General features: G+C 48.7%; 1 protein-coding gene across 3 annotated transcripts in view; it reads left to right on the top strand.

Moving 5' to 3' along the window:
- Nucleotides 1–27,704, top strand: part of NGF (nerve growth factor) — a 49,161-nt gene that overhangs the window by 6,342 nt on the left and 15,115 nt on the right. The window contains exons 1-2 of one of the 3 annotated variants that reach the window (XR_011468631.1): nt 11,042–11,177; nt 15,831–17,366. The exons of 1 other annotated variant lie outside the window; for it this stretch is intronic. The gene's annotated coding sequence lies outside the window, so the exon portion shown is untranslated. Of the gene's footprint in view, nt 1–11,041; nt 11,178–15,830; nt 17,367–27,704 lie in introns of those variants that run through there. One more of the 3 variants, XM_070395973.1, reaches the window with a different exon arrangement.

Genomic DNA, 27,704 nt, shown 5'->3' with positions numbered 1-27,704 from the left:
GCCAAGGTGAGGGGCCGGGCAGCTGTTGCGGAATTGCATATCCCTGTGGCCAAAGGGGGGACAGTCCCACCCCACTGGGGAGGGAGGTCCACCAGCTATCAGGCCGCTGGATTGACTCCCCTCCTCCCAATTAGCATCTCTATCACCGTGCTAACCAGGGGAGTCATGACAAATGTAAATCATGATCCTGCCCAAGGAGCTTGCTATGGAGCCGAAATTAAAATAGCATTAGGGGCTGGTCAGGGCATGTGAGTGAGGTAAGGCCACAGGTTGGTGGGGTGCAGTGAACTACAAATGGCATGGCCCATGGAAAGGGGACAGGCCGTGTGTCCCCTTTGCTTTCCACCATGATAAGTCCAGTGTGGCCAGATCTTCCAACCTTTTGAGAAAAGTCAAGACTCTGAGGTTGAATGTATAATTTCTTCACTTTCAAAACATCCGTGTAGCACCAACAGAACCTGTCAGCAGGCTTTTTTACCGTCTCGTCTAGACTCTGGAGCAATTGAGAGCTGTATCAGGGGAGCCAGCCGAAGAGGTGCTGACTGTGTGGCCATAAGACCTCAGAAATGATGAGGTGCCCTCCAGGAAGGCTTCCTGGGGGAGGGGCTGTCCTGCAGGCGAGTAGATTTAATAGAAGGAGCCCGGCCCAAACTCAGACAGATTTTATCAGTTTATTCCGTAACCCCTCTGAGCCTCCGTTTCCTCATCTATAAAAGGGAACCATAAGGTCAGTGTCAGAGGTCAGCGGTGAGGGTGAGTGAGAGGGCGCTGGAAAGCCCTTACTAAGACCAGAGGCTGATGGAGCAAGTGCCTGAGCTCGACTGCTTTTTCCTGCCCCAGGAAACGGACAGAAGGTGTAGGTGACCTTTCTCCTCTCCGGCCCTCTCCCTGCTCCTCCCGAGGTCTGTGTCCTTGTGCCCACTTGTCAGAATCCTACCCCTTTAAAAATCTGACCTGGGCCTCAGCAGAAAAACACAGCTCCTCTCAGTAAGAAGGAAAAGTACTCCGGGAGGCTGTATAGACACGCACGGCAAATATTCAAGGAATTCTTAGGAATTAAAAAAAAAATTCGTAACTGGATTTTTGCATGAGGCCATCACAGGAACATGTTTTCTCAATTAGTGTGCACATTGCTCTCAGTGAAGTCACCGTGGCCGCGGCTCATCAGGGCCGGCGCACGCCGAGCCACCTGATCTGGGCTTCACTTTCCATGACCTACATCTGATTCAGCCAAGCCTGGCACTGCCCCTGGCTGTCGAAACCACATCACCCCCCAAATCTGCGAGCAGGGTGGAGGCACACGCACACCCCCGAAAAGCAAGCGTGATCACCAAAAACTGAGAAAGACAGCCCTGCTGTTGGTGGTGGGCTGGTAGATCTCGCACCGCCCCTCGCGTTCTTCTTGTCCTTTGGCATTTAGTGTTAGATGGTGACTGTGCGTTGCCCCATCAGAACAGAGGAGACCTTTAGGTTCTGGAAACAGAGAGAATAGCTGCTTTGGCGAAAGCATGCATCAACCGCCTAAAATATTACTAGTCGGGGCCTGAGATCAGCGGTTATGTGTTCTGGATGGTTTCCTGGACGGACTCTTTTCCAAGCGAGCGTCTCTGTCAGATATTTGTAATTTCTGAAATATTTGATTGATGATGGCCCCTGACCAGAGGGACGGTCCGGAGTGCACAATTAGCAACATGCCTCAGAAGCAAAGGTGCGGCCCGGCATCCAACAAGATCAAGCAGGGAGTTGAAAACATTTCAAATCGACTGTCAGAGGCCAGAGGAAAGGAAAATGTTGTTCAAAGACCCATATGGAGATGTGGAATCAATTTACTGGTCTCTCCCTCTCCCTCTAAATGAAAGAGAGCAGAGTACGATTTTCAGCAATTAGTGGGTATTGCATGCAGCCAGGGAAAGTACTCATGAAACTTGTTTCAGTTGTATATATGTTACACATATACATGTGCAAACTGGATCATGATGGAAATGTATTTTTTCACTGTGAGTCGTGGGTAAAAAAAAAAAAAAGCTTACAAGCTACTGGTATGGATGACAGCATGGCTTAGGAAAAGGCAGGGCTCAGAGGCCGGGGTTAAGGGCCAGCTCTGTGGCTCCCAGTTGTCTGACCTTGGGCAACAGGCTCTCTAAGCCTCAGTGGATAAGGTCAGAATGATGACCCTCGCAGGGCTGGCGTGTAGAGTCACTGACCAAAGTGTGCAGCGTGGCTGGTACTGTGCCTGCCACCAAGGAGGCCCCGAGTCAGTGAGAGCTGCTGTCCTCGTCTGTCCTCCCCTCTGCCTTGTCCTCCTCCTTCTCCTCTCTCTCTATCTTCTTTAGGACAACGCAACTTCATCACCACCATGACTTCCCTACCCGCTTTCATCCCTGCGGTTTGATGTTCTCTGGCAAACCCAGCAAGAAAACAATAATCATATCTGGCCTTTGTCCCCACCTTCCATGTCATCTTCCTCCCACTTCGTTCTTGCAGAGCCACCTTCCTCTGATTCTGGCCCCCGGACACGACCGTGACCGCAATTGTCCAAGGGGCACAAGACATCCTCCTCCCACCGCTGGGGCGGCAGAGGGGCACCACGGCCCTGGGATGGGGATAACTGTGTTGGTCCTCCTGTGGGTGCAGTCGCTCTGGGAGGAGCTTCTGTCCCCACAAATCGCATCCCTTCCCCTCAGTATATTTTTGTAAGGACAGCAGGGCTAAGATGCCATTAAAGTGTTGACATTGTCAAATTCTTAAGCAGTCCCTGCCCAGAGCAGAGAGCCTACCATTTTCTCATGAGGGAGGCTCCAGGCTGCTGCAGTGTGGGGGGCGGGGAAGGGGGCCGTTTAAGCTTCTCCCCTCCTATAAACAGCTTTAGGCTCCTGGTGTGGACACTGGAGCTGACACCTTCAGGGAAACCAAACCCTAATCCTAACCCCAGCCCTAACTTAGGGGCAGCCTGTCACTGACCCCAGGCCTGACCTTCCCTTCCCAGGGGAGGGTGTGCGAAAGAGTGACGCACACCCAGAGGGGGCCACAAAGGTGACCTGTCCCCTTTTCCTGAGAGCCTGGCTAACGCAGCCCCTGCAGGCAGATCAGCAGTGACAATCCCCCCCCCTTCTTTTTTTTAACAAGAAAGCTTCCCCTTCTTCCCTCTTCTGCATTTCCCATGCTCCCCTGGGGCTCATTCCAACTCTCCCCTTGTGAAACGCCCTCCCACCGGGCCCCATGCTCACCACCGGGACTCAGAGAGATTATTAGTGACATCTCCTCAAATGCTGAATTCCAGTCCCAACGCTCCTGCCTAGGCAGCTATGGCAGCTCTATTTGAGGTTACCGGCCAGTGGGGGGTCGGGGGAGGGAAGGGGAGAAAACATTTGTTTCTAGTGTCATTTTCGTCTGAGTATCCCTCTCTCCTTGCCACTGCTCAGGCCACTGTTCCCGGTAACACTGTCATCAGGCCAGATGCACCTTTCCAGTAACATTTACAGCAGAAGAGAGACGTGTGTCACATCACACCCAGTCCCCTCCCCTCAGCGCAGGGGACTGTATTGAACCTGAGTGCACCGCAAGCAAAGTAGCCAAGAGGCTATTTGAATTCATCGCTGTTGCACCTTGGTGGTTTTTGGGGTTTTGTTGTTTGTTTTGTTTTGAAGGGAAAAGCAAATGTCAACTTAGTTTTTCTGTGCCCAAAAGGGAGGGGGAGGTATGGAAAGTGTATATCCACCCTTTCTGAAACTCATAATGACAAACGGAATCAATTGTCCCCGGACACGACACACCGCCAAGAATGTCTCCTAGGCACGAAACGAATTACCTTCTTTTCGCCCGGGCTCAAGGGTGTCGTGTCTGCCCTTTGATGGGAAAGTGTGAACCTTTAACAATGTTTTCCTTTTCCTCTGTGAGGAGGTCACACACCAAAACCTGACTCCAGATTTCATGGCCGGGTGTCAGCATCTCTCTGTCTGTATCTTAGAGATGGAAGAAAACATTTGAGGGGTGGGGCTTTTAAGCATTGTTGTTTTTAATTTTTTCTGAAAAAGAACTGGGCATGTCAGAAAGTGGAGGACTTAGTAAAGCAACAAATATGTTTCAAAGGTTCTTTTGAAAAGCACCGTTATGATTAAGCAAAAAAAAGAAAAAAGTAATCTTAAAATTTTAAACGTTCAACTCTAGTCATTTCAGCTTCTTAAATGATTATGGACAGAAGTTGGACTGGCCATGCTTGGGCTTGGGAAAAGTCCACAAACCTGTCAAGCTTATTTCTTTTATGGATTGGGAAAGTTGTGTGTAAGACAGAATAACGGTTAAGTCAGGGATGGGTTCTTTATTTCGACACAGTAATGCTGCAATTCAGGAAAGCCGGGATTTATTTCTGGCTCAGCCTTCTCCTCGCTGTGTAATGTGGGCAAGTCACAGAACCCCTCTGGGCCTGTTTCTGAATCTGTAAAGTAAGACTAATAATAGCACCCCTGCCTGCTGAATGGGCTGCTGCATTGACCATGGTCTGAGGGCTGGGGAAACACCGTGGCCGTAGACAAGGGGTAAGATGTGAGAGCCCCAGGTGAGGAGCGTCAGACTCCAGGTGCCAATGCTGGACGGTGGTGGCTGAGGGACCTTAAGAGTCACTTGCCCTACACGAACGCTCCACGCTCCTGCCTGCCCCTCCCAGGCAGGAGGCCTGTGCTAGGCATTGAGTGGGCCCCTGGCCAAGGACACCGTGGAAAGAGGCTGAACATGGAATCAGACTCCCCAGGGTGCCAGGCCCGGGAGGGATGGGGGGTGAGGTACCACACCTCTCCGGTTGCCAGTTTCCTCAGCTATAAAATGGGACTAATAGCACTTGTGAGTGTCAGGGTTAAACAAGGAGACGTCTGTGAAGTCTTCCGGTTGCTTAGATCCTGGTGTTTGAGTGGTCGGTGATGCTGAACACAAATGAATGCCCAAGGAGCTCCCGATTGCATGGTGACCTGGCTGAGGACAGTCTCAGGCAGATTGAGTGATGGGGCCAGGATGCCTTGGGGACATGGAGCTCTCTTTATGTCCCTCTTTCTCACTGGCCTCCTCTGCCACCCGCTTTGCTAGCTTCTTCTTCCCCGGACCTCGAAATAGTGGGGTGCCCTGGAGCCGCTCCAGGATCCTTTCTTTTCTGTATCACTCTTTTCGTAGATGATTTCATGCTCCCCAGGCATTAAACACGATCTACAACTTCTAGATCTCCATCCCAATGTCCATGGCCACGTGGATGTTTAATGGACATCTCAGATGTAGGATTTTTGACCCCCAAACTATTCTTCACGTCTCGGTTCAGTCTCAATGATGTCATTATTCCCTCAGTTGTTCCGACCCCAGATCTAGAAAGCATCCCTGATTCTGCCTTCCTCGTCACCTTTCATAGCCAAACCACCGGCAAGTTTTGGTGGCTTCATACGAAATTCTGAATCCAGTCACTTCTCCCCACCCCACCACTGCTGCTTAGTCCAAACGAGTATCCCCTCTCACCCGACGACTACGGGAACCTCCTTCTGGGTCACCTCGCCTCCATCCTTGTTCCCTCACAACCTTTTAACCCAACAGCTGTCAGAGTGCCCTTCTAGGGCTGCAAGTCATGTCATGTTACTTCCCAGCTCTCAACCCTCCACCAGCTTTCCATTACACACAGAGTAAAACCCAAATTTTTATCATGGACTTAGTTCAGTGGTTCTTAACTAGGAGTGAATTCCGCCCCCCCCCCCCCCCCCAGGGGACATTTGCAACAGCTGGAGACATTTTTGATTGTCACAGTGTGTGTGTGCGGGGGGATGGGGTGGGGGGGTAGTAGTGGTGGTGATACTGGCATCTAATCAGTGGAGTCCAGGGATGCAGCTTAACATTCTACAATGCACAGGGCTATAACCACCCACCCACCCTCGCTCAACAAGGAATTGGCTCAAAATATCAGCAGGGCTGAGGTAGAGAAGCCCTGCCTTTATATGATTTGGCGCTGACACCCTCTCCAACAGTCTGCATCCTGCCTGCCTGCTCTGTGGCAGCCACGCTGACCTTCTTGCTAGGTCTTCAACACACTGATCTTGTGACTATCTCGGGGACTTTGCATATGCTGTTTCCTCTGTTTAGGACACTCCTACCCACAGATCTGCTTCACCACTAGGTCTGCTCAGATGACCCCCTAGTTTAAAATGTCTGTTCCCACCCCCACCAAACCCTGCCACCAGTAGACTCTGTTCCCTTACCCAACTTTATTTATTGCTTAGTACTTCATTCTATTATTTGTTTTCTTGTGTTAAGAATGAGGGCGGGAACTTCTGTGCTCACCAAGTACTTCATCACATGGTGGGAGCTCAGTGAGTGTGCTGAACGAATGGATTGTTGATGATGGTGCAAAGAAACTACAGAGGTTAGGAAAGGAGATTAGTGGGATGCAGCATTTCGGGGAAGGCTTCCTGGAGGGGGCGTGCCATGGGTTGCATTGCAAGTTCTGGAGTCCCCGCCCTTACAGCTAAGCTGGCCCCAAAGTGGAGCAGGACTTTGGATGTGCAGCTTCCTCTCAAGCATGAACGTACCTGCAGGGCTGGCCGCCTTGTAGATTAGAGCCAGCTGTGGACTTTAATATTCAGTATAAAGAGCAAAGCTGGAGGACTCAGAGGCCCAAGATGTGTAATTGAACAGAGGAGTCAGGAAAGAGAGGTGAATTGCCATTGGTTCCGTATAGAGGGCGGGGCCTGGGAGGGAAGAGCAGCCATCTCCAGGGGAGAATCTCTGAGTCAGCTCATCCCGAGGGGCTCACGGTAGTTCCTGGGGAAGGAACTGGGAAGGTCTTTTACCATCATTTCCCAGGAGTGAGCGAGGGATCAGGGCCACTAGGAAGGCCAGGCAGAGACTGTCCTGACCAGACCTGTTGAGTTGAGTCTATGTGAGATAAGTAGGAAAATCATGGCTCCAAGACAGTCTTGATTCCAAACATTCTGATCCAGTGTCAAACACTGGCCCTTTGCTTCCGTTTAAAAAGTAATTCTTGTAATGCCACCTGTGATAATGCATAGTTCATGTTCAGCCCATCCCAGGTCAGCCCCCAGTGCCACCTCACAGTAAGGATGTTGATGTCCAGTTCTTGAGCGAGACTGATGGGGGAGGGGGTGTAGGCCATGGCTCCTTTTTCCCAGGCCTCAGATTTCCAGGAGATGCAGATCGTTGAGCCTCTCTTGAGAGGGGAATGCCTGGTCCCAGACACACAGGTCTGGTCATCCCCACACCTCCTACTAATGACACGTATGGATATTTTAGGGCCTGTGCCCTCAGGGCTACCTCAGGACACTTACTCATAACCCTGGTTCATTTTGCTGCCTGGATACTCATGAGGATATGACTATAGGAGACGAGCTGGCCAATACCTCATTTTATTAGTCTATAAATGTAGATTTAAAGTAATACACCTCAGATGTAGACGGCTTACTCCAACCTACCAAAAATATCATTATAAACGTTTACAAGGTCTGAAGAATGATATAATGGCGATGAAATTCAGATGTGGTGGATTACCCTAGTGTTTAATTTAGCCCTGACTCAGTCCATGAAAATACAGATTTTCCCGCAGACGCCTTCTCAGAGCTGCCTGGGCCCTGTGTGCCTCGTAGGGCTGAGGTGATGAGGCTGTCCATCACACAGCCTCGGAAGTCACACCTCGAGCTGACCATCCCTTCCCTGCTTCCCCAGAGAGCTGCTGACATGCCCCTGTGACTTTCTGTTCACAAAGCCTGCCTGCCAGCTTGCCACCGGGCCCACTTTGATCATTAGGTCCTCTGCTTGGTACACAGAAGTTTGATGCCGTCAAACTTCTACGCCATCAAAAAGTGACCTCTGACCCTTCATTCATAAGCAATGCATGGCCGATAATGCTCGGCTGCTGCTGATGCCAGAGGCGACTGCTTTTAGTAGCCATCGAATTCGGTCAGAAGGCTGTGGACCACGCACAGGCAACAGAGCAAGCAAAAGGCTGGCCTTGGGCCTTCCTTCCTACTGACTGTGGGACTGTAAATACATTATATAAACTCCCCCTGATGCTCAGTTTCCTGAACTATAAAATTGGAGTAATAGTAATACATCCTTACAAAGTAGTGGTTAAATGAGAGAATATATGTAGCAGCATAGTACCTGGCACATAAAAGTCATTCAACAAATGGCAGCTGTCCTCATTATATTAATAAAACCTTGGAGTCAACTTTCAAACATCAGTCAATGACTCAAGGGGGTATTTTAAAGTATGAGGTCCTTGGAAAGTGAGAGGAAAGGGAAATGGGTTTTAAGACATTGGGAGGAAACCTCTAGACAAGGAAGACACAGGTTCAATGCCACAGTATCACTGTGATTTACCACTCATTTGTGGGATAACTCAGTTAAGCCACCTATATGTTGGGGGTAATAATAAGGCTGCTGTGATGATTAAATAGAATAATGTTTATAAAATGGGTAACATTGCACCAGGCACATAGCCTCACAACGTTTAGTGTTCTTGTCATTATTGCTGGCATTGCCACAACCCATCTTCCCCTGCTGGTTCCTCTACAGCGCCTCACACAGGTCAACAGCTTCTGCACAGACAGGGGTTCCTGAGCACTGACCCAGGACTGAGGCCGGGACAGCTCTCCCCCGCCTCCAGGGTCTGTTCCCGTCACAGGGCGTTCTCAGGCAGCTAAAACTCACTCGCACAGAAGTCTGGGATTCTCTCCACGCTGCCTCCACGTGGCTTCGTCACATGCAAAGTCAGTGTCATGCTTTGCACAGACCAGGCTCCTTTCCTTTCTTACCAGGGCCTGGAGGTGGCTTCCCCTCTCACAGTGGTCACAAAGGCGACAAAGCCATGGTCTCTGGCATGAACTTATGCCGCACAAGGGAAAGGGGCCCACAGCTTTGCTTTTGCCATTGGCCTGGCCAAAAAGAGCTGGACCGGGATAGGAAAGAAACGCCAGAGACAAGAGCCCTCTAGCTTGGCTGGACTCAGGGAGAAGTAATTGCAGGGTTGTCTCATTTGTGATCAAAGCTACCAAACTTATAAAGTGTTCTGAAGCTGTGTCTGCCCATATGTCCCTAAGTAAACACATAAAAATGGAGGAACTTTGGGTCCCACCAAAGTTCTTAATTAGAACCAGTACTTACTGCCAAAGTGAGGTCTGTCTTCAGGCGAACTATCCCGTCGTTTTTACTGAGTTCTCACTGCACTGCCCTGCCCTGGGCATTAGCTGCATTTAGGACATTTACCACTCAGGCCTGCCTGCAAGGGACCTACAAGCTGATTGGCCCTTTTTACTTGCATTTTAATTCCAAGGAAGCCTTTAGCCTTTCGGGCAAAGAATCACTGGGATGGATCTAATACCGCAGGGTCAGGAGGATTCTTTAATGACCTGGGAGCCTCGGACATGAAAAGGGAATAAAGGCCTTTCATTATAAAATGTACTTCTCCCCCTTCTGCGGGCTTCTTCTGACTGCCCCGTCTACCCTCCACCACACACACATATGCACGTATGCGCGCGCGCGCACACACACGTAACCACAAACACACCACACACACAAAAATAGAGACTTTGCTGAGGCAGCTGCAAATATTCAAGACCTGCATAACCATTCTGACTCAAAGATCCATAGAATCCTAGCATCGAGAGAATCATGAGAAATCCTGCATGGGGAAGATTTTAAATATATGATGGGGAGAGGGGGAAATAAAGAAAGAAGACAGTGGATAAAGTGCCTTATCTAAAATCAGAGTTAGCAGCAAAGCCCAGCTCAGGTCTTTCTCTTTCTTTCTTTCTTTCTTTCTTTCTTTCTTTCTTTCTTTCTTTCTTTCTTTCTTTCTTTCTTTCTTTCTCTTCCTTCCTTCTTTCTTTCCTTCCTTCCTTCCTTCCTTCCTTCCTTCCTTCCTTCCTTCCTTCCTTCCTCCCTTCCTTTCTTTTCTTTCTTTCTCTCTTTCTCCTTTTTCTTTCTCCCATTCTTCCTTTCTTTCCTTCTACTTTACTCATGAGCTATTTCTCAAGCACCAGCTTTGTGGCAGGAGCTGTGCTAGGCACTGGTGAGACAGGTGGACAAAAACCATATACAGTTCCCTCCCGCGCGGGCTTGCAGATTGGTCAGGAGGACAGTGACCAAGAACCACACAAAGGAAGGGGAGGTCCCGCTCCGATCAGGGCCCTGAGAGAGCCACGCGCTGTATGCTGTCTGAGAGGGCATATCGGGCAGGCAGGGAAGGCTTCCTGGAGGAAGGCATGGTACATCTGAGATCTGAAAGGTCAACAGGAGGAGAAGGTGAGATGCTCCAAAGATAAAGGAAGTTCTCCTTTCTCATCCCGGGCAATGTTGCAGCCAGGGTGGGCTGGAGCAGCTCATGCGGGCTCACTCCTGCTCCACTGGGAACGTCTCTTCTCTCCACACTCACGAGGTCACACTGGTAGCTTGCAGTTGGCCACAGTGGGAGTACTTACACCTCAGAAAGCAGCAGATGCCACAAAGCAGGCCTACTCTCCCCTTCAGCCCCTGCCTTGGGAGAGGCAATTACCAACACTACCAGGCTGCATGGACTCCACCTGCTTCCTAGCTGTGGACAGCACAGACCCTGCTTTGAGCCCAGGCCTACTTTCCTGCAGAAACTCGATCAAGAACCTATTCCCAGAAAGGCACTGTCAGCAAGGGCCTTGGGCCTTGGGGCTGTTTATTTCAGACCCTGGGCCCCCTGGCTCCTCCCAGGATCCGGAACATGCCGGCAAGTTAGTAGCGAGCAACTAAGAAAGAGCCCTTTCTTGGGGTCTTCGTCACCCCTTGCCATCGAACGATATTTATCAACCGCCCACGCCTGCCCAGCGCTGCGGGAGACACTCGGCCAGGCCGATCTCAAGTCAGGCTGTGACCCCTCAGGAATTCGGGGCCTGGCAGAGGCTGCCAGGCCGACACTGTTCTTCCTTAATATAACTCGGCTGCCCGGGCACAGGAACCAGGGCTGCGAGCCCAGCCGAGGGCACCAGATTAGGAGCTGGCCCCACCGCCGGTTTCCCCAGTCTGTGTCTAGGCTCAGGAAGCAGCAGGTGAGTGGAAGGCAGAGCTCACAATATATACGATTTGATCAAGTTTAAAAACAATGGAATCCACTGACCTTGCGCTCCCACTGAACCCCGGTTCTCGGAAGAGATTGGCCAAACAAAAAAGTGAGTTTTGAGTTTTTACCAAGACGGGCAAGAAGCAAGGAGGGGTGGGCATCCCGGGGGGGGGGGGGGGGGTGGTTTGCAATGGAAGCATCTTTATTTCCAGGGAGCGTGTGCACCTGTGTGTGTGTGTGTGTGTGTGTGTGTGTGTGGTGTCTGCTGTGCACACAGAATGTGGGGGAACAAACAGTGACTAGACAGGGGACAGGGCACCATGAGGCAGTCATGCAGGGCGGTGAGATGGGGAATCTTAAAGGCACAGAGCAGCCATGGGGTCTGGCTGGGAAGAGAAGCTGAGGACTAGAGCAGTGATGGCGAAGCTTTTGAGCTCGGCGTGTCAGCATAACTTAACTCTGGTGCCGTGTCACATATAGAAATTTTTTGATATATGCAACCATAGTAAAACAAAGACTTATATTTTTGATATTTATTTTATATATTTAAATGCCATTTAACAAAGAAAAATCAACCAAAAAAATGAGTTCGTGTGTCACCTCTGACACGCGTGTCATAGGTTCGCCATCACTGCTCTAGATCAACAAATGTATTCCTTTCCCTCTGACCATCTCTTGGCTCCTGGACAGGCGCTGGGACTATTATTGATCAGGACTAGCTGTCCTGGCTGGGGAAGGCACCCCCTGGGCAACAGAAGCTCAACCACTTACTGGATTTGAAAGCTGGGTGGCACCAGTCAGTCTTCCCACCAGGCTTCTTGGTGACAGCCAGGCATGAACACGCGGGGACTGATTTAGGGGGTCCCGTGAAGCTCCCCGACATTGTCTGCCCAGGGCACCACTCTAGGCACCGCCACCTGGTGACAGTGAGTCTCCAGGAGGCTTCCCTTAAACGCGAACTCAGGAGCGATCAGGGTGGCATCACCAGCTTCTCACACATGGACTGGAATCCACTTCTCAGGGTGCTGGGGATGAGCGCAGGGTTGGGGAGAAGGGCTCCCCAAAGGGCTGTGTGCGGGCGGGCAGAGGCCAGCAGGTGGGCAGAGGCCAGCAGGTGGGCTGCGGGCGGGGAGGCGGGGAGCTGGAGTGCTTGCTGTGTGCAGGTGTGGTGTGGTTAGAGAGCGGAGGAGACAAAGGAGAGGGGGCGGCCGGATTGACAGGTGTGGGAAAGAGGCTGGCACAGGGTGAGCCACCCACAGCTCCGCAGACAACAGCTGGGTGGACGTGAAGACGGGCGCCCAGCTGCCCTGCAGAGATGTCACATCCCCTCCCCGTTCCGTTGCTGACACCGCCTGGGAGCCCAGGGGTACCTGCGGACCCTCCGGGCCTGTGCAACAATTCAGGGGCCGGGCCAGGCACTGCGAGTCAGCCCCGGCCGCAGCCAGCCCCGTCCAGTCCTCGGGAGGGTGCTGTGGGCAGTCAGTCTCCGTGGCGGTGGTACCGGTTGTATTGGCACAGAGCTTCTAGCCAAGGGGGTGAGTCAGGGCTCTCTCTGCTCACCACACCATCCCCCTGGCACAGAGCTGAGTCTGCCTGAGAAAAGGGTTCATTCTGCTAATTCACACAAGGGCCCCATGCGGCCCAGCTGCAGCCCGACCCCCGGGGAGCCCCCAAGGGTCCTGGGAGGGAGCCCCGGGAGAGGATGGTAAGCCCGGAGGAGGGGGAAGGCAGCACTGTGGGGGCCAGAGGAGGGACAGAGGTTGGAGGAGGGCAAGGTGAAGTCTAGTGCTGCCCACTTAACAAGGCCCGCGAGAGCCAGCAGCCCAGGGTGACCCGCTCACTCCACTGAAATAAACGCATGTGGTCTGGAGATGAAGGGATGTTTTCCTTATTAACATTGAAATAATTAACTTGTTTATGTTCTTGTGTTCATTGTCTAAATATTGTGAAATAAAATATCTTATTGCTGATAAGTAGCCAAAATGGCAGTGAGCACGGGCCGGCTGCCAGCGGCGGGGCTGTGTTTGCCGTTAGACAGTGAGCGCCACTTGCTGCCCCCGTCGCTGGACTGGGGTCTGACTGCGGCTGGGCTCGGGGATGGCCCTTTATCAGTCCCAGGCGGAGAGCGCTGGGAGGACGCGCCAATCATTCTCTGTGGTCGCATCCCCGAGTCCGTGGGTGACAAACACAGTGGCATTGTTTCCGTGAGTGAGTCTTGTTTTCCATATGTGGGCGGAATTCCAGACTTGAGAATTCTGCACCCAGACTTCCATAGATTTCTTTTTTCTAATTGAGACAACACAACGAATCATAAAGAACAATACCAGCCTGGCCTCTCTACGCTCCAGAAGGCTCTGGGTCAAGAGCTGACCTCTGCAGGATTGGACAGGGTCCAACAGCAACCACTGTCTTCTGTTGTCACGCGGGACCACGGCGCCACGAGACCAACTCTCCGTGGGCTTGTGGGGTGTGGAGACAGAGCAGCTGTGCCTGCTGCTAATGTGCTGTAGGCCAGGACCGCTCTCCGGGCTTATTGAAATCAGATGCCCAGCACTCAGAGCTGCCCTGCAAACAGATGGTGGCTCCAGGCAAGTGCCATCCCATTGGAAAATTACAAGAGCAGTGACTCCACCTCCTCACTGCCAGGCCAAACTCCATTTTTACCTACTGGGCACGAGAAAGACCTCCCCTTCTCCATCACACGCTCCGAGGGGCCAGGCCTATGTCAAAATAAGATCCTTTAGAAAACTAAAGTAAATTCTAGAAGGCTGTGCCCTAAATGTTAACATTAGTTATCCCTGAGTTAGCATTAGCTATCCCTGGATTGGAAAAACCACGATAGAATATCTGGAATTTTGCATACTTGTTTGAGAAAATTACACTCAATCCCCCAAAAATATTCCATTAGTTATAAATGAATCTTGAGGTTATGAGGAAAATATATATATATATATATATATATATACACACTATCTGTTGAGAAAAATTTGCCTTAAAATGCTAGTTAGGTAATAAACAATTTTAATTGCTCTAAGATATAAAAGTTTAATCTCAGTTGTATGACACTCTTTGAGATTTTCTAGGTTAAAATGATGTAATTTGAGTAAAACACTGTTAGAGTGTATCTGGTTGTTGGTTGGTTGGTTTTTGAAATTCAGCAAGGCAAACATATATATGGCCTCAGTTTCCTCCTCTGTGCAGGAAAACAACTGTACTCAGAGCTAGCATGAGCTAGTGAGATCATCCACTTCATACCCACTGGCATATACAAAATATTTGAGAAATCTTAGCTATCACTAGTCATATGAAAATGAAATATATATATTCATTGAGATAAATATGTATATTTAATTTTCTTTTAAAGATATGAAAAAAGCTGGCAAATGAGCAGATATCAATTGTCTTCTTTTCTGAATTTCCCTGAGGTAGATGTGAGTGTGAAAGGAATATCAGGGCGAACTCAAGTCCCCCCGCCCTCAGCAGGTCTTAGATCTCTTCCCAGCTACCCTACAAGTAATGCTTCCTTTGGTGAGGCAGGGATCTGGAAGGAATCTTAGAGATAATCAGTCCAGACCATTGGACAGATGAGGAGACTGAAGCCAGAGTTGGGGTGACATACCCAGCGTCCCCGAGTAACAGAGACAAGACTGGACCCTGGGGCCCTTGCCGCTGTGAGTCTCTTTCCTGACAGATGGTCCCTCAGTTTCTCTGCTGGTTGATGTATGATGAGACTGACTCCCCACTGGTTCCTGATCCCACTCCCAACATCACAGCACGCAGCACAGCCCTGGGGGCATAGTAGGTGGCATTCCAACTCAGCTGTGGTTTGTGGGTGCTGATGTGACAGGTGCATGCACGGCCGTGTGAGGGGCTGGGAGCTAAATAAGGCAGAGTCTCTGCTTTCAGGAACCTTCCAGAGACTTACCAGGGAAGGCGCATTGGCGGTTAGGGGGGTCTCAGAGAGGGGAGACTTGTTTAATTTCATCTGCAGAAGAATGAAGGTCAGAAATTGAATCCCGTAATAAACCTCGGTGACCTAGTTCTGCAGGCTCCTTATCCAGATGAGTTCCAAAGCGAGATATTTCCAAAATGTAGCCCTTGACCTCTCCGCCTGATTCCAAATTTCTGTATTAACTGCCTACTCAAACACTCCACTTGTATGTCTAAAGAGCTCAAATTTAAGATGTATAAACCTAAATGTGTCATTCTGCTCTTAACACCTGCTTCCTCCCCAGAGCTCTCCATCTCAGCAAATCACCCCTCCATCCAGCTGGATGCTGAAATCTTGGGGATCCTTGATTCTCCCCTTCCCCACTTTTCTACATCACTTCAGGGATCCTAATCTCCCTGTTCCTTCCACCTCCCCCACTTACAATGTCCTCTCACCTCCTCCACCCTGCCATCCTAGCCCAGACCGCCCCCTCCTCTCACCCAGGTTATTACAAGAACCATCTAACCCAGCGGTTCTCAACCTTCTGGCCCTTTAAATACAGTTCCTCATGTTGTGACCCAACCATAAAATTATTTTCGTTGCTACTTCATAACTGTAATGTTGCTACTGTTATGAATCGTAATGTAAATATCTGATATGCAGGATGGTGTTAGGCGACCGCCAAAGGGGTCGCGACCCACAGGTTGAGAACCGCTGATCTAACCAATCTTCCTGCTTCATGCTCTTCCCAGCCAGGGTCTCCTTTAAAAACATATCAAGACATGTCATTTTCCTGCTCAACGCCTTCTCATGGCTTCCTTTCTCCTTTAGAATAAAGCCCTCGCCAGGATCCATAACGTTCTACAACAGCTGGCTCTGTTTGCGTCTCAGATCTCACCTTCTGCTCCTCTCTCCGGCGGTGATCATCTGACCCCGCCGCAGGGGCACAGTCGATGTTTCTGCCAAGCGTGCTCCTGCCTCAGGACCTTTACACTGGCCACCCTCGGCCCCGTTTCTGCGGAGCTGTCTCCCATACTCATCCAGGTCTCTTTATAAAATCACCTCATCGGAAAGACCTTCCCTGACCGAACCAGCACTTCCTTCAACTTGCGATTCCCAAACCTCACCAGGCTTTGTTTTTTCCAGCCCTTACCACCAACTGACTTTTTGTTGCTCATTTGTTCTGTGTTTTCTGTCCACCCCACTAGAATTTAAGCTCCCTGGGAGCAGAGCCCGTCCCCACTCTGTTCACTACTGAATCCCCACATCTAGAACAGTGCTCTTAACACACAGTAGGTGCTCACTATATATTTGCTAAGCAAGTGAGTCAATAGTATACTTTCATTCTGTTTCGGGTTAGTTGTTTGTGTGCTTCTCTTATTACCCCGCCCAGACCAGCCTATTCCCCTCCTAACTTCCCAGCATGCTGCACCTGCGGGGCCCAGGTGCTCATTACATGTTTGTTGAATTCAGTTGAACAGTTGCCAAGCACTAGCCATAAATTATGTGACTTAAGCCCAGTTCATATCATCTACAAGAGGCATTGTGCCCAAAGGGCTTGTACATTTTCTGAGAGATGGTCTCCGTGTTTCATTCGAACCCTGGACACAGGAGCAGCCACAGCAGAGCAGTGCACAGTGACCTCCCGTCAGGCCTGCGCAGGCAGAGCCCAGCGCTGGGGACAGCAGCAGAGTAAATGTGACCAAAGAGCTGATGAGACCTGAGCCACTAGGGTCACAGGGCCTGTCTTGAAGGGGAGGGTGTGCCATACGCCCACAATAGCAGCAGGTAGACAAATCTTGGTGAGTTAGACTTTTGCTCCTGCCTCATTCTGCCACATTGCCATAGAGTTTGACAACTTCATTCCTCAATGTTGGAATCACGTCCAATGATTTGCAGTAACGGACTGGGTGGGGTCTTTCTGTAATGCCATCCTCAGGACCCGTGCTCCGCGCCCCCCTACCCCCACCCCACCCCCCCCCCCCCCGCCCCAGTCCCAGTACAGGCAAGGCTGTGCTATGACCGGCTCCTTTGCGAGGGGTCCAGGTACAAAATTCATGGCCACGAGTTGAGATAGATAGAATATGACACAATGTGCTAGGAATCATTTTACAAATTTATCTTAAAATCAAAGCTACTTGCAAAAATGGATTTAGTTCTGCCTTCTCAACTGTATCCTCAGGCTCAAATGTTGAAATAGAAATCATTCACAAAACGTCTCACCGTCTGCTTGTATTTGCTCCTGATGGTAATAGAACGTTACTCAACTCCCCAGTTCACCATCAATTCTTTTTAAACTGCTTTGTCTTTTAATAAAAACCCTTTGGGGTCTGGAAGACTTGTTTCAAAGTTTGATCAAAAAAGGAAAAATAACTGTACATTTGAAAGATATATTTCAAAAGGAAAATGTTTTTAACAAAGAAACACAAATTTGCTTTTGCCTTTTTAGTGGTTTGGTCCCATAAGTGATCCTCATAATGGGAAACTATGGAAGGAAACCCACCCAAATCAAAGCAAGCGCAGACTTACAGAGAAACAAACAGGCGCTATCCCAGGTCATGCTCTGCAGCCAGCAGCCTGCTGGGAAGTTATCAAGCCCAGTTGAGCAGTTCAGGGCAAAAGACATTTAAAAAATAAAAGTACAAGCCCAGTGGGAATATTAAGAAAAGACTCATCCAAATTTTTAAAAAATGTGCGTCCCAGGCTCAAGCCATGGCCACACGCCAAAGTAGGACTCTCTAAGCCAGAGCTCCAAAGAGGCCGTTGAGAACAGCTACTTAGGGCGGCATAAAAAGTGTCCTGGTCTTTCCTTCATACAGGCCTGGCCCCAAAGGACAGGACTTCCTTTGAACTCTTTCTAGAAGATCCCCAAATCATAACTGTATGAGCTCCAGCATACTGGTTTTCAAAGCATTAGTCAACTCAAGAAGCTATTTCCTTTGGATAGTTAGACTAATTATTCTCAACGTGGATTTCTTGGTATCTTAAGTCAAATTTATGTTACCAAATATTTAGTAAGATACGTTTCCATGAGCAAATAAATTTGACCCCAAGTCAGTGAGTCCTAGACCCAATGCGTATTAGAATATGGGAAGCTCTGATTAGAGAGAGCTATTTCTAACCCAGCAATTCCCAAAACCATTTGGCCATGGAACCCTTGTTTTACCAAACTTCTTTGGACATCCCAGGAGTGGGAAACGTTGGTCAAGACATTCCTGTGGCTTCAAGGCCAAGATCAGTCCCATTACCCATTGAGATCATTCATTCCCTTATTAAATGGACATTTACTAGTTGGCTTTCACGGGCCAGGCTCTGCCTAGACACCAAGACAGATACAGAGTAGAAAGTGCCTTCTAGGTCCCTGCACGCAGGTAGCTGTCATTATAATGGACAGATACACAAGTGAACAAATATCAACAATTTTATGTGATACACCTTCCCTGAATACCCGTCATTGCTGACAGTCTGTACAAAACAATTTAGAACCCAAGTTATTCACTAAATATTTCCTGTGCATTTGTCTTATCTCCTTCCCATATTGTTTATTACTTGAAGGCAAAATTCATGCTTTATACTTACCTAGTATTTTCTACAGTACTGAGCATGGTGTTGGGCACATCATAGGTCATCCAATGAATACCACTTGATCGATTAAAGACTAAATTAGATGATCCCTGAGTCCTTTTCAGTTTTGCAGAGTTTCTAAGAGTCTTTCTCAAATACTGTTACAATTCTATGCCTCCAAATTATGGTGAACCACAAAAATATTGACTAATTCATTAACTCCGGTTTTCCAGGGGCTGTCTTGATGACATAGAAGGAACAAAATTAATGTGTGCACCCCCTCCAAATAGGCCAGCCACAGCAAACTAAAGCAATTTACACTCTGCTTATAGACACAGCTGAAGTGTTAAAACTTAGTGATTTGACCTTGTCATCGGAGAGCAGCCAAGTTTCCGATTTTACATATGGGAATCCCGAGTGAGACTCCGTGAATGTTTAGCTATTCATCGTAGAATTTAATACAGATTAGGGTTAGCCACAATTGGTAACACTTGGGGAGTTGTTAATTTCTTGCTGGCAATTTCACTACGAACTCCCCTCATAAATTTCAGAGTTAAACTTGGCACTGTCATCCAGATTTTATGCACATTTATTTGCTTTACATATGCTCAGTGGTTCCTAATTATATGACCAATAAACAGCACCTCAGATGCTTCATATCTTTGAGAACTGTTCAGGGCCACGGAAACTTAATATCATAAGTGAACAGGAAGTGAAGTTAGTGGGGTGAGTTACATTGGGTTCTATTATGATATGGCAAGCTTTCTCCACCTCAACTCTATTAACAGTTTGGCCCAGATGATTCTTCACTGTGGTAGGTGGTCCTGTGCACAATATGATGTTTAGCAGCATCCATGGCCTCTACCTACAAGATGCCAGTAGCACCCCCCAGCAAAAATGTCTCCAGATGTTGCCAAGTGTCTCCTGGGGTGGTGTCGGGGGTCAAAATCACTCCTAGTTGAGAACCACGGGTGGTAAAAGAACCCCTGGTGATTAAAGTCAGTTCTAGACTAATGGCAAGTGATTTGTTTCACTTTGTGGACTATGTCAGTATGTGCTTTGGGACTAGATCATTCCTTTTCCTAACCTGTGTGGCCTGCAACAAGTTACCATATCTCGGCATCTCAGTTCCCTTGTCTATCTGATAAGTGTAAGTGAGCAACACGGTGAAAGGCCCTAGTATAACGCTGGGCAAGTGGCAGGCACGTACTGGATGTTGGTGGTTCCCCTCCGCCTCCTCCCACTGCTCTTGCCCCCAAACTGGGGTGTACAAAACCAAACTATACGCACTACAAATAGCTTGGCGGTTTGTTTCCAATTTTTTCCTCCCATGTAACAGATAATCAGAAGCTGACATTATATCCAAACCTTATGTGAGCTTTAGAGTATGCAGCCGCCCAAGCCAACAATAGATAAAGGAGAATCTGAGTCCTCAACCCTTCACATTCATGGCCAAGAACTGCCGAATACAGGGAATGTGTCCACAGACATCCGAGCTGTTCAGCAGTTTCTAATTCTCTGTTCAACATGATAAATCTGTAACTTGAGAAAACAAAGAGGCTGCTCACAGGTTGAGCATGTCCGCTACCTGCACCCGCCAAAGCCACAGAGTAAACCTGGGGACTTAGTCAGCAGCACTGACTGAGCCACTGCAGAACGAAACAGCTTAGGCTAGGCACCGTGGGGCGAACACTGACGCGGGAATGTATCTGGTATCGCCCGAAACCTGAAGGGTCTACAGAAAGAACATATGGAAAGGTTTATGGACTTTACTTTCATTATAAAGACATTATAACAACATTATGAACCACTTGGAAAATGAAGGAGAGGAGGCGATCACCCGAAGTTCTAACACTCAATACAACTGGTTTCATTTTAAGTATTCACTTCCAGACCTGGCTCCTATGCACATGTGATTTCCCTAGGCTGCAATGATTCCAGTCTTCTCGAACCTGCTTCTCCCTCCTTCCACACTACAGCACAAGCATGTCTCCTTGTTCCTGTTGTCTTCACAGTTTTTCATATTGAATGACTACAGAGAAGTTTCTGAAAAAGAATTTCCACAAAGTAACTAACAACTATCCCACTATTGAAGAACACTTGGCGTCTGCTTTTGCAATTATAAATCATTTGCCCACACACACAAAAATCATGAGTGTATCTTTTTCCCTTTTCAGATTATTTTATTAGGATAAAGTCTCAAAAGTGGAATTAATAGGTAAAATCTATGGACATTTCAATAGTTTTAGATATAATATTGTCAAAGTATTTTAAAATACATTATTCTGATTATAAAAGCTATTCATGGATCATTGCAATAATTTAGAAAATATGGAAAAGTATAAAGAATAAACAAAAATTACCCATAATCCTCTAACTCAAGTACCGCTAACATTTGCTGTATTTCCTTCTAGTCTTTCGCCCCCTGTGTCTGCCTTTAACATATGCATCTACTTAAAATTAGCTTTATTCTAATATTACCAAGATGAGGCTTCCTGAATGAGCAGTTATATGTGGTACCAGCCTCAGTGAAGGCAGTCAGCTGAGTAACTTGAGTCTGCAGGTCTCCACCTCCCAGGCTCACTTTGTGGAACATGAAGAATCACCCTCATGTTGACACTATGACGCATTTTCTCTCTTTCCCTCCTTTCCTTCTTCCTTCCCTGCCTCCCTTCCTCCTTTGAGTTGTCCTGGTTGCTTAAAATTGAATAGACTTTTAGTTTAGTACTCTTTTATGAGAGGCCATTCTCCCGCATTGAACAGGGCTCACCTCAGCAGGCAGCCCTTTTGCCGGATATTCTCAGCAACCTCATGTTGATGAAGACCCCAGGTCTCCTCATTCATCCCAGTTGTGTCTCTTCTCCCTCGTGCCGTGAAAGCTTTCCTGCATCTGTAACATTCCTAATCCATCTGGTCGTTTTTGTTAGGGGGTGGCTTCCAGGAGCCCCACCTTCCTGGTTTGCCGTTAATGCTTGAGTGCCAGGAAGAGAAGGACTCACTCACTGGCTGGGCAGCAGTAACAGGGAAATGGCGGTGGCGCGGGCAGAATGGAGCCGTGGCCTGCACCCGAGACTTATGCATGGCACCTGGTGGAGCAATGATGCAAGCCCTAAGTGAAATCCAAGTACATCACCATTTATCTGTGTTTGGATTTGGTTTGGGGTTTTATTCATGACAGAGGATTTGATTGAACACAGTTTACATTCTAACGAACTGCAGCTGGATCGGAGCATCAATGGGAAGCCCCAATTCCCCCCACATTGTCTTTTGATCCTTTTCACTTGCCATTTCTTTCCAAGGCATTTTCTCTGAATCTGATAATAGTGAGGTCATTTAATCTCATTTATCTTAAGCAAGCCAGTCTGGCACACCCAGCACAGCGGGTCTGGGATGAAGGACTTTTGTGTTGAACATGCTGTGGAGTATCCTGGAATGTGGCCTTGTCCTAACCTATGGAATGAAATCACTGTGTCACTCTGCCAAGCAATGTTATCACTGGGTTTGGGCTCAAATGGAATGTTTCCAGTAAAAATCATATTCTAATAGGCTGCTAATTGGAAAATATCAGCAGGATTATCTGGTAAGGTTACCAGAAGCCAGTTTGATGAAATCTGGGTTCTTTGGGGGAGTTGCTAGTGGCTGTTTAGCTGTTGCTCGGGCTGTTTCTCTAGGGAAACCCAGAGTCACATCTCACCAGCACAGACTATGATCTGTGCAAGGATTTCTTCCACTTTCCAAAAGCTGAGGCCAAGGCCATCTTCAAGGTCTGCTCCCAACCTCTGCCTTTATCTTCCATTTCCTCCTTTCGCCGGTTCCTCTCTCAGCTGCTCCCCTCTCTTTCTATTGCTCCTTTGCCCTTTGGGTCTCTCTCTTCACCCTCCTTTCCTTGCTCATTCTCCTTTGTCATTTTGTTGCCCTCTCTCGCGCCTCGTTTACTGTTCTTATTCTTTCTCCCACTCCCCTCCTCTCTCAATTGCTTTGTACTCTAGGTCCATCTTCCTCCCTCCACATCTTCGTTTTCCCTCCACCCTGACATCAGGCTTCCTAACGGTAGGGCGAATCCCAGCTCACTCAGCTCTCCCAGTGCCTGCAGGTGTTGGGCTGGTCTGAGTCCATCTGTTCGAGACTCATCCATTCATGCCACAAGCACTCATCACGCTCCAAGCTGATCAGAAATGAGATCGGTTTCTCCCTCTGTCCCTGACCTGGGCTCAGCCCCAGGCTGGCCCCTAATTGGAAGCAACAGATCCAGCCCCAGAGCCAGGGCCATCCTCAGTGCCAGCATTACTCAGATTCCCATGGTGCCCAGTGGGAAGGGGCCAAGCCACATGATTCATGGCCAGTGTGTGCCCTTCTGATGCGTCTGCCAAAATGTCACTGTTGTCCTATAGGTGACAGTCAGTGCTCCCTGGTGGAGAGCCTTCTGATGACTTGTTCCTTCCTGCTCACGCTATTCCTGAGAAGTTCAAAGAAGGCAGCGGCCCTGTCTCTTTTAAAGAGCGTCTGGTGGCAGTAGGCTGGAGGGCCAGGTTTTCACCCCAGATCTGAAAGTGGAAACCACCATTCTGCTGCACTCAGAGCAGCATGATTCCTAATCTAAGCCATTTCCTCGACTCCATATGACAAATCAGAACGAACAGCTTCTCTTCTGCCTAGGTGCCCTGTCTCTTTCTCACAGCCTGAGACTCTCCTTCTTCTAGAAAAGGGCCATTTTCTAGAAGATGAAACTCTGAAAACAACTATGTCTGCCTGAAAAATACACAGATGGTAACTCAACCTCCTCTTCTTGCCTTTGACTCACTTCTGCCCTATGAAGCGCTCGCTGCCGAGAGCACACAGCCTGGACGAGGGAACCCTGACCGAGTGGTTCACAGGGTCCTGGGAAATAAAGGCAACGATTCACCAGCTGAACTCGCTTCCGAATGCCCGTCCACCGAGGCCCTTCGACACTCGATCGCTTTGCTTTGCTGCTCAGTGTTTATCACTTCCCTCCCATCCCTCAAACCAAAGCCGTCGCTGGGTAATTTCTTGTTTTAGAAAGTGACAAACAGAGCAGGCAGAGAAAACACTGTATATTTTGGGCTAAAAATGAAATCATTAGGGTAAGTTTCTATTCTTGGCAACTGGAATTTTACTCTGGTTCTGATTAAACTCAACAAAGATATTACATTCGATGTTTTCCTGTAAATGCATAAGGTGGTTTTCTAGTGCATGTCCATGAATGGCAATATTAACAGACCCCACTTGGCTCCATCAGCCTCAGATTTGGTCTTCACGCCCAAAATGCCAACCAACAGAGAATCCCACCCCAGTCCAGAGTGAGTAGATCATGTCTTGCCTGTGCCCTCCCCCCCCCCACCCGCCGCCAGCCCCCTCCATGGTCTCACAATTAACAATAAATCTTATCCAGAAAATATAGGAGAGTAACTGGAATCACCACATTCCTATGTTTATAAACTGCCCAGTAAGAAACAACCCCACATTCTAAGCATCTATCTTCTGTGCCTACATTTCTGCCAGAACTGTGGGTCTTCCAAGAAACTGTTTCTGGGTGGATAGAGTATCTCGGTGAGGAGGGAGCATGGTCTGTGGTCACCCTCAAGATTGTAAGCGAGGAGGGTCTGGTGACAGACAAGTGGAGGAGTCAAGGCCAATTACAATTAGAAAATTGGTACTAGGTTCTAAAAAGAAATGAGTAAATTCAAGAATAGAAAATGTGCAGAATCCTGCCCATACATTATCCATATCACAGGAGCAGAAATGGGCCCTCAAATGCAAAACCCAGAGAACCCAGCCGTTGCTCCTTTGCATGGTCAGATTTTGAGCAGATCAGAGCGGGGTGAAGAGGAGAGATCAGAGAGTGGGAGACCTGGGCTTTTCCATCCTCCCATCCCCTAGGCAGGGTGGCTTTGCACTTCCCCTCTGCATGCTAAGCTGAAGTTCCTTTCCTATCAAATGGGGATGATACTGACCTCAGAAGATTTTAGTAAGTATTTTAAAGGAGGACATATAGAAAGCCCCAGGTATAGCGCCTGGCACATACAACACAATAAATGTTGTGATCAGTGGTAGTAATTGCATTCACTTCTAACCCACAGTTTATTCTAGGGAACTACTTAACATGTTTTAACACATCATATTACATTACATTGAACTTTACACCTAAAATATAGGTACTCTTATCCTAATCACTACCTCTCAGACAGCCTAAGGGGGCTCCTTGGGGATTTCTATCCCACCCCTGCCCTTTCTCCCCCAAGCTCAAGCTCAAACTTCCAGTGTTGGCATACTCACCCTCATGGCCCTACAGGAAGAAGCTCCCCACTTAGTCTGAACAAGTGGCTGAGAAAGAAGCCTGCCTCCTGGGCCAGCTAGCTGGAGGGTCCCTTTTCCTGCTGGGACAGAAGGGCCAGGAGAGAGCCTGGCCTTTAACTCTCAGGGAACGCCCCTCTTTCAAGCGGGAGCCAATCACTGCCAGGGAGTCAGTCTAGGCAGAGGCTGAGGGGAGGGGTGAGAGAGAGCATTCCCTCCTGCAGACCTAAGCACAAATCCACTTGTCTCCAGGGGTGAAGACGCAGAAAGACTCAAAAGTGATCGGCAAACATTGTGCACTTTTCCTTAACTCATTCCATCAGGCAAACAAAAGAACCTGCCTCGTTTTGGAGGACCAAGGCCCATAATTCCTCATTTACCTTCTGGAGTGTGTGTGTGTGTGTGTGTGTGTACATAATGTCCTTGTGACAGTCATTCCTCTTTGGAGATAAATGTATCAAGGTCTAAACTGAATAATGTTGACATCTACATTACTGGGAAAACAAAGTTGACTCAAAAATATGTCAGGAGAAAGAAAATAAAATAAAAAGAATTATATACTATAATAGAATATACAGGAGAGCAATGCTTTAGTGAACAGACCCAGTTCAGTTGGGTGTTATATGGACCTAAACCGTTCATCTACCTACTCGGGAAGCGACTAAGTGACCCCCAGTCTTGCTGATTCTATTGACAGCCTAAGAGGAGGTCTTGGGGAACAGTGGTCAGTTCTCTGACTTCAGAAAGTTCTTTAATCCTTTGGTGGTGGTGGTGGTGGTGGTGGTGGTGGTGGTGGTGTTGGTATTGAAGGTGGGAGTGGTAACAGTGATGGTAAAATGGTGCAAGTGGTCATGTTGATGGTGGTAACAGGTAGTGATAGGATGGTGTTGGGAGGAAGTGTGGGAGCAGATGATGGTGGTGGTGATGGTGATGGTGAGGCAATGATGGGGGTGGAGGTCATAGTCATGGTGATGGAGGTGCTGATGGAGATAACGCTGCCATGCTCTATGGACCTGAATAGGCCGTGTATAAATGCTGTGGTAGATTTGAGAAGTGGGCAGAGAGGAGGGCACTCAGACTTACTGAGCACAGAGCATTTGGTGGGAGGGATCTTGTCCATACCTATAACATGCGCCTTTGGAGGCGATTCCTCTCTCAGGGACAGTGCAAGCCAAACAGACGTGCTTTGGCAAATCTACACTGTTCTACCTGTTGCGGGGTTTTGGGGTTTTTGTTTGTTGGAATTTTTTTGTTTGTTTTACTTGTAAGTTTTTATTTATTTTTGTTTCTTATCCTAAAAAAAAGTATGAATCTATATTTTAGGAATATGGAAACCAGGTCTGTGGAATAAAAAGAAAAGTAGAAACAGTTAAAAAGAAAGCTGGGCTGCAAGTCCTGGACACAGATAGGCGGACAGGATGCAGACTAGAGAGGAGAGACCGTCCCACACAGTGAACCGAAGGCTGGCTCAGGCAGAGCTTGGAAAGAACCGAGGTCAATGCACCATCACACAGGAGGGGTGGTGCCCTGGGGGAGACCGATGGTGAGAGCCGGAGATGGCCTGGTGGCTGTGGACGAGGGAGCTGGGGCGGTCAGTCAAGCCCCCTCCTTCCTGGGGACAGAGGGTGACAGTCCTGATGGGCAGGATGGAGCGGGTCCCTGGAAGGCCTTGGAGGTGCAGCTCCCTCACCGACAGAGGCCTGGTGCCAGCCACTCGGCTGGTTCACAAAGGAAGGAGTGAAACGCTAGCAAATGGTTTTCATTATCATCACGCAGCCTCCACCCTCTTCTGTATGTGTGAGCTCTGCTTTCTTTCTTGCTTTTTTTCCTCCTTTCAGGGGTGGTAACTAAACAATGAGGTGATTGCCATCCCAGTGGATTGCACATTACCAGCGGCTGCTGGAGCGGAGCTTGCTCCAAGGAAATTCTGGACAAGAAAAATAAGCAAGCTGGAAACAGGAAGGAGTAGGTTTTGTCCAACACCTGTGAGTGCTCTTTAGTGCCCGTGATGACGGCGGAATGAAGGTCTACTGAGCGAGGTCTCTTAGCTCTTCAGCAGTGCACCTGTCACCCACCCAGGGGGCGCGCTCCTTCAGGGAAACGCCACATTGCCAAAGTGGTGGGGGCGCACCCAGTTACCCAGGAATAGAAAGGAGGGCCACTTGTTATTTCCCAACATAATATGAAATACTGATTCCCTTTGAATAAGCTGGGTGCAGCTGCGTGAAGAGTTTTCAGTTTTGTTCGGTAAACAATCATTAAGTGCCCAGTCCAGGACCGGCCCACAGATGGAAAAACACCAAAGGCCTCAAGAAGTCAACCATCCAGCTGGCGCCTAAATGTGTCCCAAATCCCTGGATCGTTGAGCATAAATTTGACAATGAGGACACTTTCCTGATGTATTCCCTTGGAAGGCGGCAATTACCTGTGCTAAGATGCTGTTAACTCTATGCTGTTAACCCAAAGAACACGGCGCTGCACCGCCGGCCCCTCCCTGTCGCCCCCAACTAGTTATAGCGAGCAGCTTCCTCTGTTTGACTGCAACAGGGCTGAAGAAAATGGATCATTTCAAAGGCAAACGTTTCAGTTTCTTACTCAGCATCTTGGCTGGCAAATGATTGCAGATAATCGTCCTGCAGCTGCAGACGGGGCCACTGAGCATGTGCACGGCCAGCCACTGCGGCCACGATTGGGACGCGAAGCACAGAGACAGCCAGATGGGGACACGGGGTGGACACAGACTTCCCTTCTGTTCTGCGCCCAGCCTGCCAGTAACTCGCTGCCTGGTGACTAGTGGAGCTGGCTGTCTCTAATGATATTAAGAATAGC

Source organism: Myotis yumanensis, unplaced genomic scaffold (assembly GCF_028538775.1).
Source record: "Myotis yumanensis isolate MYYU_CA2020_CCGP unplaced genomic scaffold, mMyoYum1.0.hap1 SCAF_17, whole genome shotgun sequence".
NCBI classification, from domain to species: domain Eukaryota; kingdom Metazoa; phylum Chordata; class Mammalia; order Chiroptera; family Vespertilionidae; genus Myotis; species Myotis yumanensis.
The sequence above is the reverse complement of the archived record's forward strand: the minus strand, read 5'-3'. Positions and strand labels throughout refer to the sequence as shown.